Consider the following 19,089-nt stretch of genomic DNA (forward strand, 5'->3'; position numbering starts at 1 on the left):
TATAGTTTTTCAATCAATTTTAAAAGTTAGAAGCCTGCCATTATAGCCATACAAACACTCAACTACCACCATACGATTAATTGATAAATTATACAGAAAGTAGCAACTCCATGGAGCTACTAGTCATTGAAGCATAACATTCAAGATAGTCAACAGTAGGTGTAATAAAAACATTCAACACTTATACATGAATAAGCATGATCATAGTAGCATTCATCATCAAAACAAGGCTATCATAGCCTAAAGGTAGAATATACACAATTTCATGTTTACATGAGTGAATTTAACTGGTTGGAAACTTAAGGAGGGAGTTCAACTCTACACCCAAACATAGGCCAACTAAACTACAAATATTTATTGTACTTGACCACCCTCGATCCAGATCCAGAGTTTGAGGGAGTGTATAGGCCCAAAGAACTTCACATGAATGCTTTACCAAATCCTTCAAGAGGAGGAATCCATTGTTTGGGTGGTTTATCAACTACCCCCAAGAAGTAAGCACCAAAAAAACCCTATTACTTTCGAAACCAAAGCACACCCAAGGCTCAGTTGGGGAATATCTCAATTCTAGGAGACTAAATCCAGTATATAGGTTGTTTATCAATTGGATTTTCAAGGAAAGCACTACAGGATCTTGTAGCACATTTCCACGTAGTTTATCAGCCTACTCAGTAAGCATTAAGTGGTTTATCAATTTTTCCAAGCAATAACTTATTGGTTTATCAACTCTTTCAGTAAGCACCACACTGGCTCAACTTACTAGCCTTGTGGTTTACCAACCTTCCAAAAATCACCCAAGTGACTTATCAACCCATTCAACAAGCACCAATTCATTTCAGAGCTTATCTAGCAAGCACTTAGTGGTTTATCAACTTACTCAGCAATAACTAACTGGTTCAATTCTCCACTAAACCTCCCATTGTTCCATATAGGCTTAGACACAGTCTTTTCTGATTCATTCTTCTCTGTAGATTTTCTTATTCTTGTTGTGTGCTTTCCTCAAGTCATCCTACGTTGTTCTTCATTATCTCTCACAAATTTATTTTCCTCTTTTCTTATCATAAAATCTCTCCTTTTGGCCACACCCATACCCCTCTCCTTATTCTCTTACATGTTGACCTTCTTCTCCTCATCATAAGGTAGTTGCCCTCCTTAACCTTGACATATTAGAAGGATGGGTGGTGTCCTTATTTTCCTACCACTTTGGAACTTTATTAACTGTCAGTGTAGGTAGCTTGAATCAAGGTGGTTGTTGTGAGTTTATATGTGTCGGGTATGGATATCTCATGGCCCTTCGTAGGCCCTCCCCCCTTTATAACTCTATATTTTTGTCCCCTACTTAATTCAACTAGTCATTTAATTTTTTACACAAATTTACATAAGTTTACACAGTGGAATTTACATACATGGGGTGTACAAAAAAGGGTTGTTACACTTTTATAGGCGCCTCAGGAGTTATTCTCAAAGTATTTTTGATGTCCCTGGGGACGAATACAAACATCTCAATTAAACTAATAATTTCATAAAAATTCCTTTGCATAACAATCACAAAGACATATGACAAGCTTATAGTAGCAGATACTCTATTATTCTAATAAATGCTCTTAAATTGTTGTTATTTGGAACCACTCTAGACAAATTGACTAATACCTAGAGGTTATTTTCAAATCTAGAAGCAATAGCCAATTTGCATTGCTAATCAATGTGCTCATCCCCCTTCATATCAAATATAAAGCAAGCAATTTAGTAAATCAGATAGTCAAAGAAGGTGTGCTAATGGAAAATCAATAGCTAGATATCAACTAGGACAACATGGAAGCAAACTCCCTCAAGGAGGCTTGTAGCACCATCAAAAGTGTTGAATAGATATACCCTATATAGGGTGTAAGGGATATGAGGTAAGAAGGTGTTAGACTATTGTCCCTATAAAATACAAGTGGCATCATATTAAAATGTTGTCATGTGCACATTGGTGAAGAGATAAACCTCTTTTATTTTCTATTTTAAATAGACAAATCATTCCCTTGGCTAGAGTAAGAAACAACAAGAAGATTCCACATTCTACATTTTAAATGAAGAATAAAAAATTGTGGAAATGCGGATAAGAGAAGAACAAATAAGAAACTTGGTTCCACACTTTGCATTAGATGTGGGGACTCAATCATGAAACAAAATAGAAAAAATATTATGCATTCCACTTCCCATATGTAGAATGTAGAAATGTAGAAATACAAATAAAGGAAGAAAAACTCAAAAACTTTGCTTTGCACTCTACACAAAATAACGAATCTTGGGGGATAAGACCCTAAAGGCTTGAATGCCGATAGAGGAGAGAAAACATATAGATATTCCACAAACTAATCACAAAAAAATTGATAAAAATGAAAGAATTGAGTACATCACAAAAATATGAAGAGAGAGTGAGAGAGAGAAAATTGGAGAAGAATAAGAATTCCATTAAGAAGAACCATTACATGCATTGAGGCCAATTTTGGGACCTCTTCTTCTTCCCTTTCACTCTCTTCCTATTGCCCTCTTATAAGGTGTTTGTTTTATGAAATCAATTTTAACTAAGGTTTTCTTCATTAGTTAGATATGTATCAAGTTCCCTTTTGCCTAAAAATATGACTTTATGACTTATATATCCAAACTTAGACTATAACCCTCTTAATATTTAGATCAATCCTCCCCCCTAGAAAATGATGGTCCCTATCATTCAAAATTCTAAAAATACTAGGGAAACCATTATACTTAAGGTAACATCATGATTACGATATGCCATGAGCCAATGAATAGAAGGGTTTTGTCTGGTTAACCCATATTCATGGGATTATGGATGACCCATAACCATCATGATTACAATGTGCCAAGTGTCAATGAAGAGAAGGTTTTGTGTGGTTAAATCATAACTTTGGGTTTTTGGATTACCCGTAACCAAGTTGGAAATTGTGGCCTTTTTTAATTTTTCTGGAAATGGACCTGATTCTACAACTTTTCTGATAAATTTTGCTACAGGTAATGAAATCAAATTTTCTTGAAGACCCATTTGAGGTATTAAAGAGGCCTTTCCATTTATATAAGAAACTTACTATGTAATGATATATGGAGTGAAAAAATAATTCCTAAAACTCAAGGTATGCATGGCCACGCTACTTCACAAACATGTGTGACTTCAATAAATGATATATCCCAAAAGAGGAAGAAAAATAAAATCTCGTAAAAAGACCCATTTGAGATAACAAAAAATACTTTAAAACGAGTTTTCATGGGCCCTTTGAAGCGATATATAGAGGTTTTATCACTCTTTTGAAGTTCATTGAAGATTGATGGCCTGTGTTCCATCCATTATTGTGCCTCTATGATGGCCATACCACCATGAAGAAATTCAGAAAGGGATGAAATGAGGTTGTCCAAGATTTTGTGTATTGCATACAAATTTTTTAAGCTATCGCATGGTTGTATAAATCTAAAATAACAATTAATGTAAGAATACCAAGTGCAAAGGGCCACAAAGGATGTCAAGGGTTTGTAGAGAAACATGGGTTGTTGTAGAGATCATGGAACCCTCATGTTGTAGAATAATGGATGTAATTAATCCATGTAAGAATGATCCTACAATCGTGAATGAAGATATGAGGGTAGACAAACATGCAATTCTTGTGTACCAACTGTGATACTTATAGTGTATGACCAAGAAAATGGACTCCAAAAGTTCCAAAAGGAAGTTAGAGATTGTTGCAAAACTTTGAAACTGAAATATACTTCAAAGCCTCATTGCCTTGGAGTTGTAACCTATTCTAGTACCATTGATATGGATTTATGAAAGCAACAAAATGGAATACAATTTTCTAACAAAAACATAGAGACACATTAAAACTTGACTTCTTTTAATAAATGGAGTGTGTTGAAGCTATGAAGATGTGGAATGAAAAAAGCTCGTTTGAATAATAGTAGCTTATCTTTGAAAAGATATGTGACAGCTATGTGCATTCACTAGAGCGCAATACAATTAGTCTGAAAGGCCCTTTTTAACATAAAGAAACAATGTGGAAATCCTAAACATCCAAAAACCTAATGCTATGAGATTAAATGCCAAAAGGTTTGTGACCTTGATGGCGTTAGTTAGTATATCAACTTCCCTAGGTCATAACTTTTACATACAATCTCTATTTGGTGCACTCGATAACCGTTGGAAAGTTCTAGCTGAGCCCCTGCCATATTAAAAAAATATCGTTTAAGGCCTCAAAATGGCCCTAAAAGTTTAGAACATGAAAAATTGCAAAGAAAACTGTGAAGCTAGAGAATTGTGCTTTAAGCCAGTGGAATGGGTGGGTGGCCACCAATATCCACCTAGATCATTAGATGTGGCAATGCGAGAATGCATGAACTTGACATCCACATGTGGAATTCCAAAATGTAGATAAGGGGGAAATGACTTAGAAACTTGATTTTGCACTCTACACCAAATGCAATAATGCAGATTACAAGGAGTCAATGATGAGAAGAAAAAGCAACAAGATTCTTTCATTTTGCATTCTACATGTGAAAATGCAAAAATAGAAATAAGAGAAAAATAACTTGGACAGTTAGTGTTATGAAACCAGCTCAAGAAAAAGATAGAAAAGATAGATCAACGCCTTAGAATTCAGCCTCTTCGAGGGGGAAACCTCCTTTACATTACATAAATGAACAATTCTTGGATGATTCAAATGACAAAACCTCCTTTCTATATATAGGAGTATAAAGAGTTACAATATAACCCAGCCGACCTAACAATAATAATATAAAGCCACAAAATAACAACAGAGGGATTCTATGGGGCACAGTAATAATAATATGGGGACAATAGGGGCACAACAATATTAATAAGGGATACAACTACAAGAGTAATGGGGTAATCACTAGTATTATAAGGACCCAACATGCCCCTCTCCTTCAAAAAAGTGTTGTCCTCAATGCTTGAGTAGTTCTGGATGCTTCTGTATAAAATTCTCATCCTCCTATGTGGAATCTTCAGTGGATAAATTCTTCCACTTGATAATATACTCCGAAATTGATCGATTTCGTAGTTGTTGAGTTCTTGTTTCTATGACTACTTCTAGTTCCAATATAATTTTTCCTTCCTCGTCAAGTTCTGGCAATATTGTTTGAACTGGGAGCTTGTCGCCTATAACCTTCTTTAAACATGAAACATGGAAAACTGGGTGCAATCGAGAAGCTGCAGGAAGCTCCAATTTGTATGCCATAGTACCAATCTTTTGCAACACCTTGTATGGACCATAATACTTTGGTGATAATTTATTATCCTTCTTAGCTTTCTTGAGGGACATTTGCTTATATGGTTGTAGCCGTAGGAATACCCAATCACCTACATCAAAACTTCTTTCACCGCAATGTTGATCTGCCTGTTGTTTCATTCTATTCTGTGCCAACACGAGGTTATCCTTTAAGAGTTGGAGGACTTGTTGTTGATGTTCGATGTGATGTTCCACTGCTTGAACCTTAGAATTTTCTCTTAAATATGATGTGATGGATGGTGGCTAATATCCATAAAGTTCCATAAATGGGGTCATTTTTGTTGCTATATGGAAGGAAGTGTTATACCACCATTGAGCCAGAGGCAACCATTTGACCCATTGTGTCTGTTTATCAGATACAAAGCAACGAAGATATCCTTCCAAACATTTGTTTACTGTCTCAGTTTGCCCATCAGATTGAGGATGATAAGACGAGCTATGAGCTAACTGAGTACCAAGACAAGAAAATAATTCTGTCCAAAAATTTCCAGTGAAAATGGGATCTCTGTCACTTACAATAATCTTTGGGTTTCCATGTAGCTTTTGAATTGTTTCCATAAATGCAGAAGAAACTGTACTGGCTTTAAATGGATGTGATAATGCACAAAAGTGTGCATACTTGGTAAGTCTGTCAACTACCACTATGACGACACTCTGTCTTCAAATCATCAATCTTAGCTTCCACGCCCTTTATCTTAGATTCCACGCCATTTATCTTAGCTTCTGTTAGCTTTTGTGAGAGTGAAATTTGTTGCACTTGGTCTTGTAATTTTGATATATCATGTAGCATTTCTTCCTCTTCTTCATGAGTCATGCTAGAGCTTTCAAGTTGCTTACTAGGTGTTTGCATTTTCTTTCCTCGGGGCATCAGTTACTGATAACAATGCTCTACTATGCCCTTTGAATTCCTTCAAAATAATTTTTCAAACCAAGCTTAAGCAAAAATTAAAAAAAATCTACACACCTTTTTTCACTTTGTAGGAGCTCGATATTGCCTCTGATGTATCTCTGTAATTTTGGATCATCCAGTTCTGAAATTGCGATCTGTAGTAGCTCTCTGTGTCCTCTTTCCAATGCCACCAGTCTGATCCCAATTGGATTCTCCAAGGAAGAGTTATGTCAAATCTCCCACAGTGACCTGATTATAGACTAGTTCTATAGAGCGAACTTGTATGACGTGCCACTTGTTCCTGTTTTGACCTTTGGCTCTGAAAAAGATATACAAGAAACTACAGTCCGTCGTCTTTCTGAACCTTCTTACGAAATTTCAATCTGATGCCTAGAGAGAAATTTATGACTATTTTCCCTAGGTCACCTGTTTGGAATGTAATTCAGGAGTCTGCAAAAAGACCAACTTCCTCAGATCATATCTCCGTAAATATAGCGCTAAAAGATCTGAAATTCAGACCCGAGATTCAGTGCGATTTCTTCTCAAATGGGTTTTTTTTTAGCTTCTGAAACGTCACAGAAAAAAAAAGTTATAGCGAAAATGCCACGATGACCTGTTTGGAGCAGTGAAACCCTAGAATCCAAAGCTTTGATACCAAATGTTATGAAACCAGCTCAAGAAAAAGATAGAAAAGATAGATCAACGCCTTAGAATTTAGCCTCTTCGAGGGGGAAACCTCCTTTACATTACATAAATGAACAATTCTTGGATGATTCAAATGACAAAACCTCCTTTCTATATATAGGAGTCTAAAGAGTCACAATATAACCCAGTCGACCTAACAATAATAATATAAAGCCATAAAAATAACAATAGAGGGATTCTATGGGGCACAGTAATAATAATATGGGGACAACAAGGGCACACCAATATTAATAAGGGATACAACTACAATAGTAATGGGGTAATCACTAGTATTATAGGGACCCAACAGTTAGCCCCACACTCTGAACTGGATTTGGTGATGAAAGAATGTGGGAACTCATCCATGGCAAGAAAGCGCAAGAAGACTCTTTGCATTCAACATTCCACATGCGAAATGCAAAAATTGTAAAAAGAAAAAGAAAAATGAAATTTATAATCTTCTAATTGTTATATCATATTACATAGGCTATATAAACATACTAATATTATGATCAAATATGTTAATATTGAAGATTAATACAATGAAAATCCATAAAAGTGTAACAAACAACTTGATTAAAAAAATTGTATACTAATTAATATAGAACTATCTAAATTTTTTAAACAAATATTAAATGATTCCAAATAATTATATTTATAATTAATACAATTATAATAAAAACAAGTGTTGCAGTATAGCTTAGTCCCTATCTTTCTAAAATGATTTTTCCTTGTATCAACTAGCACTATATCGAACGGGGAAGTGGCGAGAGCAGGTGAAACCCTAATGGTGTTTTTTTGCAGATCGACGAGCTTTCCTCGCTGGTTGTTTTTGTGATTTCCCTTGTCCTCTTCTGATATACTCTTCTTTATCATTTTCCCTCTTCCATAGGTGTTTTTTTACATGGAATAGGGGGCGGGGTAGCTAGATTCCTAGTTGTCCTCGCCCCCTAGCCCATGCTTCACTGTATTATGGAGTCAGTGTCTCCTCGTCTTCTCTAGTGGGAGATTCTCTTTTTGCAGGTTTTTCGTCTAGCAATGTGGTTGCTAGATTTCTCGTTTAAAAGTGGTCATGCTTGCTATCATTCACATTCCCGCTTCGACTTTTCCCTGCACTATATATCCACTTACCTAGTCATATGAGATTGGTGTCAGCTCCATCCTTTTGCCAAAAGGGGGTTCAAATATAGGGCTTGTGTTGTGTGCTCTCTTCTCTTCTCAACAACTCTATTTTGTGATTGATAGTTTCCTTCTCAGTTTCCATAGTTTATAATTGGGCTTATTAGCCCATTTATTTTTTGTTTATGTTTTTTGACCGATGACTTCATTGGTGTTGGCGATTGGATTCACTAACCTTTTCTTTGTTGTTGTCATTTTTCGGATCCTTGTGTCTACTCCTTTCAGGGTTTTTAGTTGGGTTTATAATCAACCCATATTTGCGGGCTCTACGTGCCCATCCTTGCGAAGATTTGTTGACATATTTTTTACTATATTGGCTACCTATTCATGGGTTTTTATGGCACCTTTCTTGGGGTTATTCAACGGGCATGGGTGCCCTGTAACTTATATATTATTTTGGACATTATTCAGATCATGATTGCATACACGCATGGTGTATCTATAGAACGTAACTTTTATTTTCTTTAATAAAAATTACGGTTTTTTCCTCTAGAAAAAAAAATAGCTTAGTCCCTGTCACTCAAGTTAAAAATTATGCTCTTAGAAAAATTATATAAAAAATTATAACCTAAAACGGTGAATGATAAATTAATAATGGTTGATAAGAAAATAGAATCATCTAGTATTGCTTTGGTAGGAACTAATAATTGAGTTGTGAAGTGGATAAATTATTTTCTTCCTTATGCACAAGGACTTGCACAAATTTTGTTGGTTAGTAAGCAGTTCTAAGTCTACACATTTACAGTTTTATTTATCTTCTAATCAATTGAAAATTAGATTTTTTAATAACATTGATAAATAAATATTTATTTTTCAATTTTTTATTTTTTTTTTATTGGCTTGACCCATAGAAATTTGAACCTTGAATTTCATAATTTTCATAACACAACATGGTGATTACCAATTAAACTATCTGACTCAAATTTAAACATTTTCAATTATATTAGCCGATGCTAAACTAATAATAATTAGAAAATAATTAAATTGCTAAAATTCTTAGTGGGTACTAATAAAAAATAAATCTATCATATTTAATTCTCTTCTAAAATTTAAAGCACTTTTATTACGCGTGTGGTTAAAATATAATTAAATGATGAGTTTGAGCAAATTTTTGTGTTAAAAGATAAATATTTCCCTTTTCATTTTATAATATATTTTTTTATACAAAGTTTTTATAAAATTAATAAATATATTTCTTTATACAAAGTTATTATAAAATAAAAAATTTGTATTAATGCAGAAGCTAAAATAAAAAAGGTTTTTTTTTTTTTTTTTTAATTCGAATTTTATATAATATATTTTTCTATTCAAGTTAATTGAAGTATCAATAATTTCCTCGCTCTAATATTTCAAAATGAGATGAAATGTTTCTTCACAAGTTAATTAATTATTATAATGATAATAAAATGGTATTAGTATCTAAACATATTAAAGAAATTATTAATTCAATTTTTTTAAAATTAGATTTATTAAATTTATATCACCATACATCATTTACTAAATATTAAAGGTGTAATTTAATAAACACATGAGATAAAAAAAAATTTCGATATAGACAATACAATTTCCAATAAGATTGTAATTTATTGTTATTTAAGATGAATTTTTAAATATATAAATAAATTTTACATCTTACTCCTTCTTTTTTGGCACTTTATGCAACTAAAACTTTGTAGATTAAAAAACTTAAACTTATGAATCTTAAAAAATTCTATAGAATTTTGAACAAAATAGACTAAATACCAATATAGTTCCATCTTAACCATGAATCTAGCAAGAGCTTTGAGGGATCAAATCTCTTAGGGTGAAAACTTCTTTTAGAATGCAAAATTTGACACTAAGAGTGAGCTTATTGATATTTTATTATACATTTAATTAAACAAACCAAACACTTATATTCTTTTTTGTTTTTTTAATATATCCTAGGTGAAATATTTTTACTTGTCCTTAGTATGACCACTAAGAGTGAGATTATTTATGTTTTATAATATTTTTAATCAATCAAACCAAACAAGTATAATCATTTTTATTTTTTATTATATCTATGTTATAACACCATTTACCACTCTTGGTAGATCTGATCCTCTGATTATGGCCTATGGAAACCCTTCCTTCCAGACTTGGTCCAAAATCTAAAAAACAGTGTTTTATTCCCTATACGCTACTTTGCCCTGTGATAAAAGCATGTACACACGGGTTAGCATATACCCAACCCGCGTACATATGTTAAAACACTTTAAAAAATTAAATTTCCTTAATTTCGAGCAGAGTTCACGTGTTTTACCTATTACTCACCTCTTATTGCACGTGGCCCAACTGTTTCCCAACTAAAAAAACTAATTTGGAGAAGTATAAATAAACCTCCATGGGAAGGCCTTAAGGGAGAAGAGATGAGATATTAATACTATAGTGAGATTATCCCTGTCAAGTCTGACGAACCCTGTGCCTCCTGCACTTCCCAAAGCTTCAAGAAACCCTTGTTTCCTTGTTGGAGATATCCTTCATCTTTCTTGCAGATATCCTTGTATTGGTAATGGAGGAAGATTGTTGAGGCCGGGAAAGGATGAATCCGGAGGACAGTTCTGCTTGAAGCCGGAGAAGGACTTAGGTCGTATTTCTCCACTTCACTTGTAGCTAACTTCAATAAAAGAATGTTGTTCTATTTCCGATATTAAATGTGTTTATGCATCTATTTATATTGTAATTTGTTTATGAATCTTGCATTGATGCTTAATTGTTCATTCATTTATATGATTTAAAGTTAATATCATGAACATGCTTTATGTTTCTACTGCTGTATATGTTTCATTTGAATAATTTTCAGGTTTCGAAGATATCAAGAGAAGCTGAGGGTTTGCACCCTACTGGATCTACTCAAATGTAGGACTCCCCGGTAAGGACACTCTTGCAAAGTTCAGTAGAATAAGAATTTAGGTTGATTGCTTGAGCATTTCTTGTTGTGGTTCGTCCTTCGCTCTATTGGGGTTCTCAACCCAAGACCCTAGGGTGGTATCACCCGCAATAGATTTGGCGACTCCGTTGGGGATAACATTCTTGTTATTCTTGGTTTGGGTTTTTTGTTCTCAATCAGGGTTCAATTTCTTGGTTGCTTGCTTTTACAGTGTTGTTTGATCCACTAGTGTCCCAGGCATCAAGTCTGATTTTCTTGATCAGACTTTGATTTTTGTTTTTTCCTAATTAAGCTTTGTGTATGCCTTTTACTTAGGTTACAGTAACTTATACACGCAGTTTTCTTCAAGCAGACTCGCGTATACACGAGTTTCTTGTATTAGAAATGCGTGTGCACGCTCTTGTGTCTTTGCACAGTCGCCTATGCAATTTTTTGAATTGTTTTTTCAAATATTTTTACCTAGTTAGGTCTTTTGCCTGGTGTTTTATGTTGTTGTATTGTCATCTGCTATCTGGAGAACTCAATTTTCCTGCAAGCTTTCCTTTTCAAAATCTCCTTCTCACTGAAAAGTCTTGTTTGGCCTAGGATTGCTTCTTAAGCAAGTTTGTAGTTTGTGTCTTGGGTTCAAGGCTTCGTTTTGAAGTTCTTGGATGTTCTGGTTTTCCAAAACAAGAAATTGATTTTGATTTTATTTTCAGCCCAAATTTCAAGTTCTCTTGCTTTGGTTTTCCTTGTTTTATGGCCTTGTTTCTTTTCGTGCCCTTTTTTAAGTCTTTTTGGCAAGTTTGAAAGTATTTCTTTCTTGACATTTTCTTAGTTTGCCGAAATCTTTTGCTACTGTTTGGATCAGTTTGTGCAAGTTTGTAGTCTTTCTTCATTTATTCATGAGTTTTATAACTTGCAATATTGGAAGACTCCTTGTACTTATTTCTTGATCTTTCAAATTTTAGTAGTACTTTTGTGACCTCAAAAAGTTGCTTTTGTTTCCTTAAAAGAAAAAACACAAAAACATTGCTTTTTGTTTTTCTTTTTCCAAGATTTTGGTTTATGGTTTCTTTTGTTTTGTTGTTGAGAAGTGAATTGTGATCTTTTGCAATTTGTTCCACTTGCTTTGGAGAGATATTCGCTTTTAATTTTTTTCCCTCTTCATTTTCAAGTTGGTTTATTGTCTCTATAAAGAACTGCATTTTCTTGTGAGTGTTATTTAGGATCTTGCATCATCATTTTGACTTGCATTAGGTTAGTTTGCATTTTTAAGCATTCTTAGTCTTTTTATATTTTGGGTGTGTGTGGATTGTTTCAAAAAAGAAAAGAAAAATATTGTGCTTATATATAGGTTTTCGTAGAACCCAAGTATAAATCACTCTTCATCGAAGAAAATGACTGCATCCATATAGTTAGTTTTCTATTGATTTCTTTTGCATCATAAAACATCATTAGTTTCACTCTCGTAATTCCCCCTGACTTAAAGAACAATTATATAAAATCAAGCGATCTAATAAAATGAACTAGAACTTTTATTGTTGTCATTAATAAACACAAACAAGTTTAGGTTCATTAGGGCCTTGGAATAGGTGAGTGGAGAGTTAACTCTCCAAGGCTGCTCAAATTACAAAACTTAGAAGTTAAATAAAGAGCAAAACCCAATATCGTTAGAAAGACCGGGAAAGCTCTGTGACTAGGAGTTAAGCACGAGGGAGAGTGAAGACAAGGAAGAGAGATACCCCCTCTCCTACTTGTTAGATCTTGCCTCACGAATTTTCCACCCGACTTTTGATACGAGTTGGTATCCATAATTGCCTTTCCTAGGGATCGCATAGGTGGCTGCGAGGGGAAGCTTGGGTGCTTGCACCGACAAAGGTTGTTGTCTGGAGGTCAGCGTAACTGCTTCTGATACCTTCGCTAGTAGGCCTGGGGTGTAATTACCCCAAACTATTTTCGGAAGGCCCTTGATTTTGACTTCCTTGTATTTTGGTGTCCAGTCCTAATCACCCGAAGCGGAAATACTTGAAAGTTGTTTGATTGCTTGTATCTTTAGGGACTTTTTAGAGAGTGTTTTTTTCTCCTAGTTGGCCTAGCTTTACAATTTTTTGAGTCTTTAAGTATATCTCTTTAAAATAATTCAAAGTGGCTGATCGACTGGCTTGTCGGTCTAGGAGACTTCGTGGGCTATCACCTACAAGTCCTTAGCCTTCTCCTCGAAGGCGTAACAACAATCCTACCATTGGTTTTCAACTGGTGGCAGCAGGAACATAGGAGATTGATCCTCCGGTTGGAGTTATTGATTCAAAAGATAGACCTGGTACAAGTAGAGAGTTAGAGAGGAACACTCCAGTTCTTTCTCGAGTCCTCTTCCAGTCGGAAGACAATATTGAGATTGAAGAGCTTTCTGAGTCTATTGCAGCTCCTAATTCTCCTCTTCCTCCTGATTATCCATAATTTTTATTATACATCGAGACTCCAACCAACAGGCCTTCAAGCCTAGGTCTATATTGATCTTTTCCTTCAATGACCACTACTAGAAGTATGGCATCCACAACAAGTGCTACGAGTATGCAAACTCATGTATCCATACAAGGAGGAGGAACTATTTCTATACCTTTAGTTACTCCTAGCACTGTTATATTTGGTTCTACTTCTATTCCATCTTCGAGTGGAGGTTCTCAAGTTGTTGCCTCTGGCATTGGCATTTTCCCTTTTGGAATGCCAACTAGCGAGATTCCTTCAATTCCTTTAAGTATTCCATCAGCTGCCTCCACATCCATGGTAAGTGGATCAACATATTTTCAGGGTTTCCCATTTAGGGGTGGTCATATACCACATTCCAATCCAACTTTAGGATCGATTCCTTTTTCCTCTATAGGTCAAAGTTATAATCTGTTTCAAAGTTGGACAAACCCTGCGATTAGTGGGTTAGGAGCAGTGAATAAATTTTATTTCGGTCAACAAGGAAATATGTCGTATTATTCTGTTATTTATTTGCATAATTTTTCTCCCTATGCTAATGCATGGAACCCTTATCAAGGACTCTTGGCTTCTTTTAACACTCCTCTAGGGGGCAACTTTACTAGTTACGAAGGTTTTTTGGCAAGAGTTGGTCAAACTCCGATTTTTTCTGGACCACAAGGGGCTCCTTATGGTTCATTTGGGTCTACGAGTTACTTCAAGGAACCCTTCACAAATCTAGGCCATTTTTTTCAGAACATTGGGAGTTTCGCCCACACCGAGTGGAATCCTCAGGGTCCGCCACGACTCCCTTTTCTAGCAATGTTAAACTTGTCAGATCTATTTAAATTGACTAATGATCTGATTAGGTATAACCCGGTTTGGCCTCCGGTCCCAACCAAACTTCCCTCAGATATACCAAAATTTGAGGGGAAGTTTGGTGAAGATCCGGGTGACCATGTAACCACTTTCCACTTATGGTGTTCGTCCAAATCCCTGATAGACGATTCAATTAGGTTGAGATTATTTCAACATACCCTAACTGTAAATGTAGCTAAGTGGTACATAGAATTGCCAAGGGACACCTTCACTTCTTTTGGCGATTTGGATACTATATTTTTGAACCATTTTCAATTGCATGTCCGATATGATGTTGGAACTGAGCTTCTGGATAATTTCCAACAATATCAGACAACTCACATTTCAGACCATATCCAGGAATGGAGGAGAAGGAAGAGGCTCATTAAAGCCAATATTCCACAAGAATTCCTTCTTGAATGGTTTCTTAAATCATTACAGCCTAAGATCTCTAAGGACGTGTCACTCTCCAGTGTTTTCACTGAAGAGCAGGCTATTTTCAGAGCCCAACAGTTGGAACTTATATATTCGCAATCTGGGGTTCTTAAAAAAATTATACCTGACGCTCCTAGATCCAAGGTGGATATAGCCAAACCGAAGCTAGGTCCCCATGCCGATGGGCTAGTCAGATCAATTGATGCCAACATGGCTAACCTGCTAAATCAATTGCAATAGTTGTCTTTACAAACTACTTCTTCTATGTTGTCTTTACAAACTACTTCTTCTATGCAGGCATCGCCGTCTGTATCTACACCTTCCCAACCGACATCTATAAACGTCGTCCAAAATTATAACCCCAAAGGAAACCAACAATCTGATGGGAAGAAGAAAGGATGAGGTAGGAAAAAGGGCCAGGATGGGAAGGGAAATGCAAACAAACCCAACAATGATGCCGGATGGGGTAGAAAAGAGTCCAAGAAAAAAGTAAAGTTTCCATGCAAGTTATGCAATGGGGATCATTTGACTCATCTCTTCCCTAAGATCCAAGACACTTAGCACTTGTTAGTGCAGCAAGGGTCCTCTAGTTCCCAGGTTGTCCTCACTAACCTTTTTCCCCAAGGGCAGCAATTATTTTCTGGCACAAACTCTAATGCTGGTACCCCCACAGGGGGTAACCAGGAAGGGGATAATTCATCAAATGTCTACATGATGAGCTCGCATATTGACGTCGCTACATGATCGTGTGATTACAGTGAATCAAAATCATCTAAGGCTAAGTCTGCTTCCGATGCCTCAGAGCTGCTCCATATTGATAGGCCCTCTGTTGAGTCTATACCTCGGATGCCGAAAGGCTCCGCAAAGCACTCAACCATTAACCCTAATGCTAGGGCAACCCAGAACTACTCGATTGTAGAAGATCTGGCTCAAAGTCCTTGTGCTATGTCAGTGTTAGAGGTACTCCAGTCGTGCCCTGCTCAGAGGAGTGCATTACTCTCGGCAATCGGAGCAGTAGATCCAAAAAATTCTCTTATGCTTACTTTTGATATGTCAAACGTCAAAAAGAGACTCCCCCATCATATGGCTTTCCAGATAAAGTCTACATATCGAAAGACCAACATCTTTCGAACTGTTATCGATGAGGGAGCTTCCACATGTGTGATGTCCATGTCATGTTGGAAGGCCATTGGATCGCCTCAAGTTGTTCCTTCGCCGACTTTATTGACAACATTTGATGGACATTCTCATAGGCTGCACAGGATTATTCCATCCTTTCCCATCTGTGTTGGGGTAAAGGTGGTAAATATCGAGGTAGAAATAGTCGATGCGAATCTGGATTACAACCTCCTCTTAGGCAGGAATTGGATTTATGAGATGGATGCCATAGTTTCATCATTATTTCGCATCCTTTGTTTTCCTCATGAGGGGAGGATTGTAAAAGTTGATCAGATGGATTATTCTCCGGGTGACTCCCACGCATCTTCTAATTCTACTGTTCCATTAGTGGACAATCCCTAGCAACCTGTTGAGAATTTAGGAGCTAGGATGTACTCTTATTTAATGGGTATTTTTTATCTTCCTTCTCCTATAGCTAGAATCAATGCTATTTCATCCTCCAAGGGGCCTTCTTGAAGAGAGTTCTTTCAAACTCATTATTTTTTAGACCCTTGGCCTTTACCTTCGTCTAACACCACATTAGATGGAGGGAAGGTAGGTGGAATGGCATGTCCTATGTCTGCAACAAAAATTTCTTATTAGTCTATTGTTAACTCTGCAGACTCCCATCCTACTCCTTTCTCACCAGAGGAGTTAGATGGAGATGTGGCTCCAGCCTGGACCCTCAATTCAACTTCGGCTCAGGATTGCTTAGATACAGTCTTACCATCTGAGGAAGCAATCCTAGAAGCAATGATGGGTGTTGATAGACCATGGGATGATCTACATCATCGTTCATATTTCCTCCCTCATTTGCAAGAAATTGAGTCAAGTTTGTCTAGTCCTTCTACTAGTGATGTTCATACAGTTTTAAACCCTTTGGCCCCAGCACAGTTTTTTGACAAAGATAACATGTCTATTATCTCACAAACTATACCGGTGAACATCTCTAGGAATCCTAATATAATCGAAAATATCTTCATCAGAGCTGACTATTCCCCTAAAGAAATTCAAATTTATACCGATCTCTTCAAAGAGTTTCGTGATGTGTTCACTTGGTCTTATGAGGAAATGCCTGGAATAGATCCATCTATTGTCTAGAATGAGATTAAGACATATGAAAATGCTAAACCTATTCATCAAAAACTTCAATTGGTTAAACCTAGAAAAGCTACAGCTATCAAAGTTGAAGTCGAAAAGCTGCTAAAGGCAGGTTTCATATACCTTGTTCCTCTAACTGAGTGGGTCTCTAATCCAGTCCCCATAGACAAAAAGCAAGGAACAATTCGAGTATGTATTGACTTTAGGGACCTAAATAAGGCTTGTCCAAAAGACAATTACCCCACACCTTTTATTGATCAAATTATTGATGAATGTGTGGGTAATGAAATTTTTTCGTTCATGGATGGATTCTCTAGTTACAATCAAATTACTATCCGTCTAGAAGATCAGCACAAGACAACCTTTATTTGTCCTTGGGGTATGTTTGCGTACAAAAAGATGCCTTTTGGCCTAAAAAATGTTGGAGCCACTTTTCAGCGGGCCATGTCTTATGCTTTTCATGACATCAAGCATGTTATCGAAGCATATCTGGATGATCTAGCTGCTCATTCTCGAAAGAGAATTGATCATCCTAAGCACCTTCGGTTGATCTTTGAGCGGTGTCATTTTTATAAAATCTGGTTGAATCCGAATAAGTGTGTTTTCGCAGTCACATCTGGTTGGTTGTTAGGATTCATCGTGTCAACAGAGGGGATTCGTGTTGATCCCTTCAAGGTTGAGGAAATACTTCAGTTGCCTCCCCCGTCTTCCATACGTCAACTTCAAAGTCTCCAAGGAAAAGAAAATTTCTTGAGGAGATTTATAGCCAATTACGCCGAGATCACAAAAGGATTTATGTGTTTTCTTAAGAAAGGGGTCTCATTTTTATGGGATGATTTCGTGCAACGATCTTTTGATGCTTTGAAAAAAGCATTAACCTCTGCTCCATTGTTGAGTCCACCTTATTATAGCAGAGATTTCCTCTTGTATCTTGCTGCAGCAAAATCAACCATTGGTATGGTTCTAGTTCAGGAAGATGATGCCTTATGTGAGCATGTAATCTACTATCTAAGTCGAGGCTTGGTAGGTCCTGAACTGCGCTATTCTCCCATCGAGAAATTAGCTTTGGCAGCTATCCATGTTGTCCAGTGGCTTCGGCATTACATTCTGCTTCGAAAAACGTTCGTCTTAGCAGTCGTCAATCCATTTCAGTTTGTTCTCAATAGGCGAGTGATTGGGGGAAAATATAATAGATGGATTTTCATTTTGCAAGAATTCGATCTCGAATTCATGTCAGCTAAATCTAAGAAATATTTAATATTTTCAGAGTTGATATCAGAGCTGCCTTGTGAGGAAGAAATTATTCACGAGGAAAGTTTTCCTGATGAACACTTATTTCTTATTTCTTCACAAGATCCTTGGTATGGGGATATCATTATATATCTCCAGACTTCGAAGTTCCCGCCTGCATTTTCCAAAGATGAGCGTAGAAAGTTTCGTCACCTCGCTAAGAATTATGTTATTATAACTGGAACATTGTATCATCACGAGATTGATTTAATCCTTATACGTTGTTTAACCTTGGAAGAAGCCGAGTCAGTTCTTAATGATTGCTACAGTGGAGCTTGTGGCAGTCATCTATCTGGGCTTGCAACAACCAAAAAATGTTGTGAGTAGGCTACTTTTGGCCTTCGAGCTTCAAAGATTGTATTGAAGCGGTCAAAAGATGCCATCCTTGTCAAGTCTATACTCGGAAAATGCACGCACTCCGCTTTTCCTTGTTATCACTGTCGGTCCTTTCATGAAGTGGGGCATTGATTTTACTACTTGTAATCCACCTTCGGCAGGAAATCACAAGTATATCATAGTGGTCGTAGACTACTTTATGAAGTGGGCTGAGGCCATGCCCACTTTTAAGAATGACATTGAAACAACAACCTTGTTTCTCTTCAATCAAGTTATTTCCTAGTTTGTTATCCCTAAAGAGATTGTCACTGATCATGGTAGTCATTTCCAAAATCAACTGATGTCTGAATTGGCTCTCAAGTTGGGTTTCCGATAGGAGGATTCATCTCCATATTATCCTCAGGCCAATGGGCAGGTTGAAGTCGTGAACAAATCCCTTAAAATCATTCGGAAAAGGACGATTAACAAAGCTAGATCCAATTGGCACATCATGTTGTATCTGGCAC

The sequence above is a fragment of the Pinus tabuliformis genome, chromosome J (genome assembly GCF_031772625.1).
Source record: "Pinus tabuliformis cultivar Carrire ecotype Pingquan chromosome J, CPIR1, whole genome shotgun sequence".
NCBI classification, from domain to species: domain Eukaryota; kingdom Viridiplantae; phylum Streptophyta; class Pinopsida; order Pinales; family Pinaceae; genus Pinus; species Pinus tabuliformis.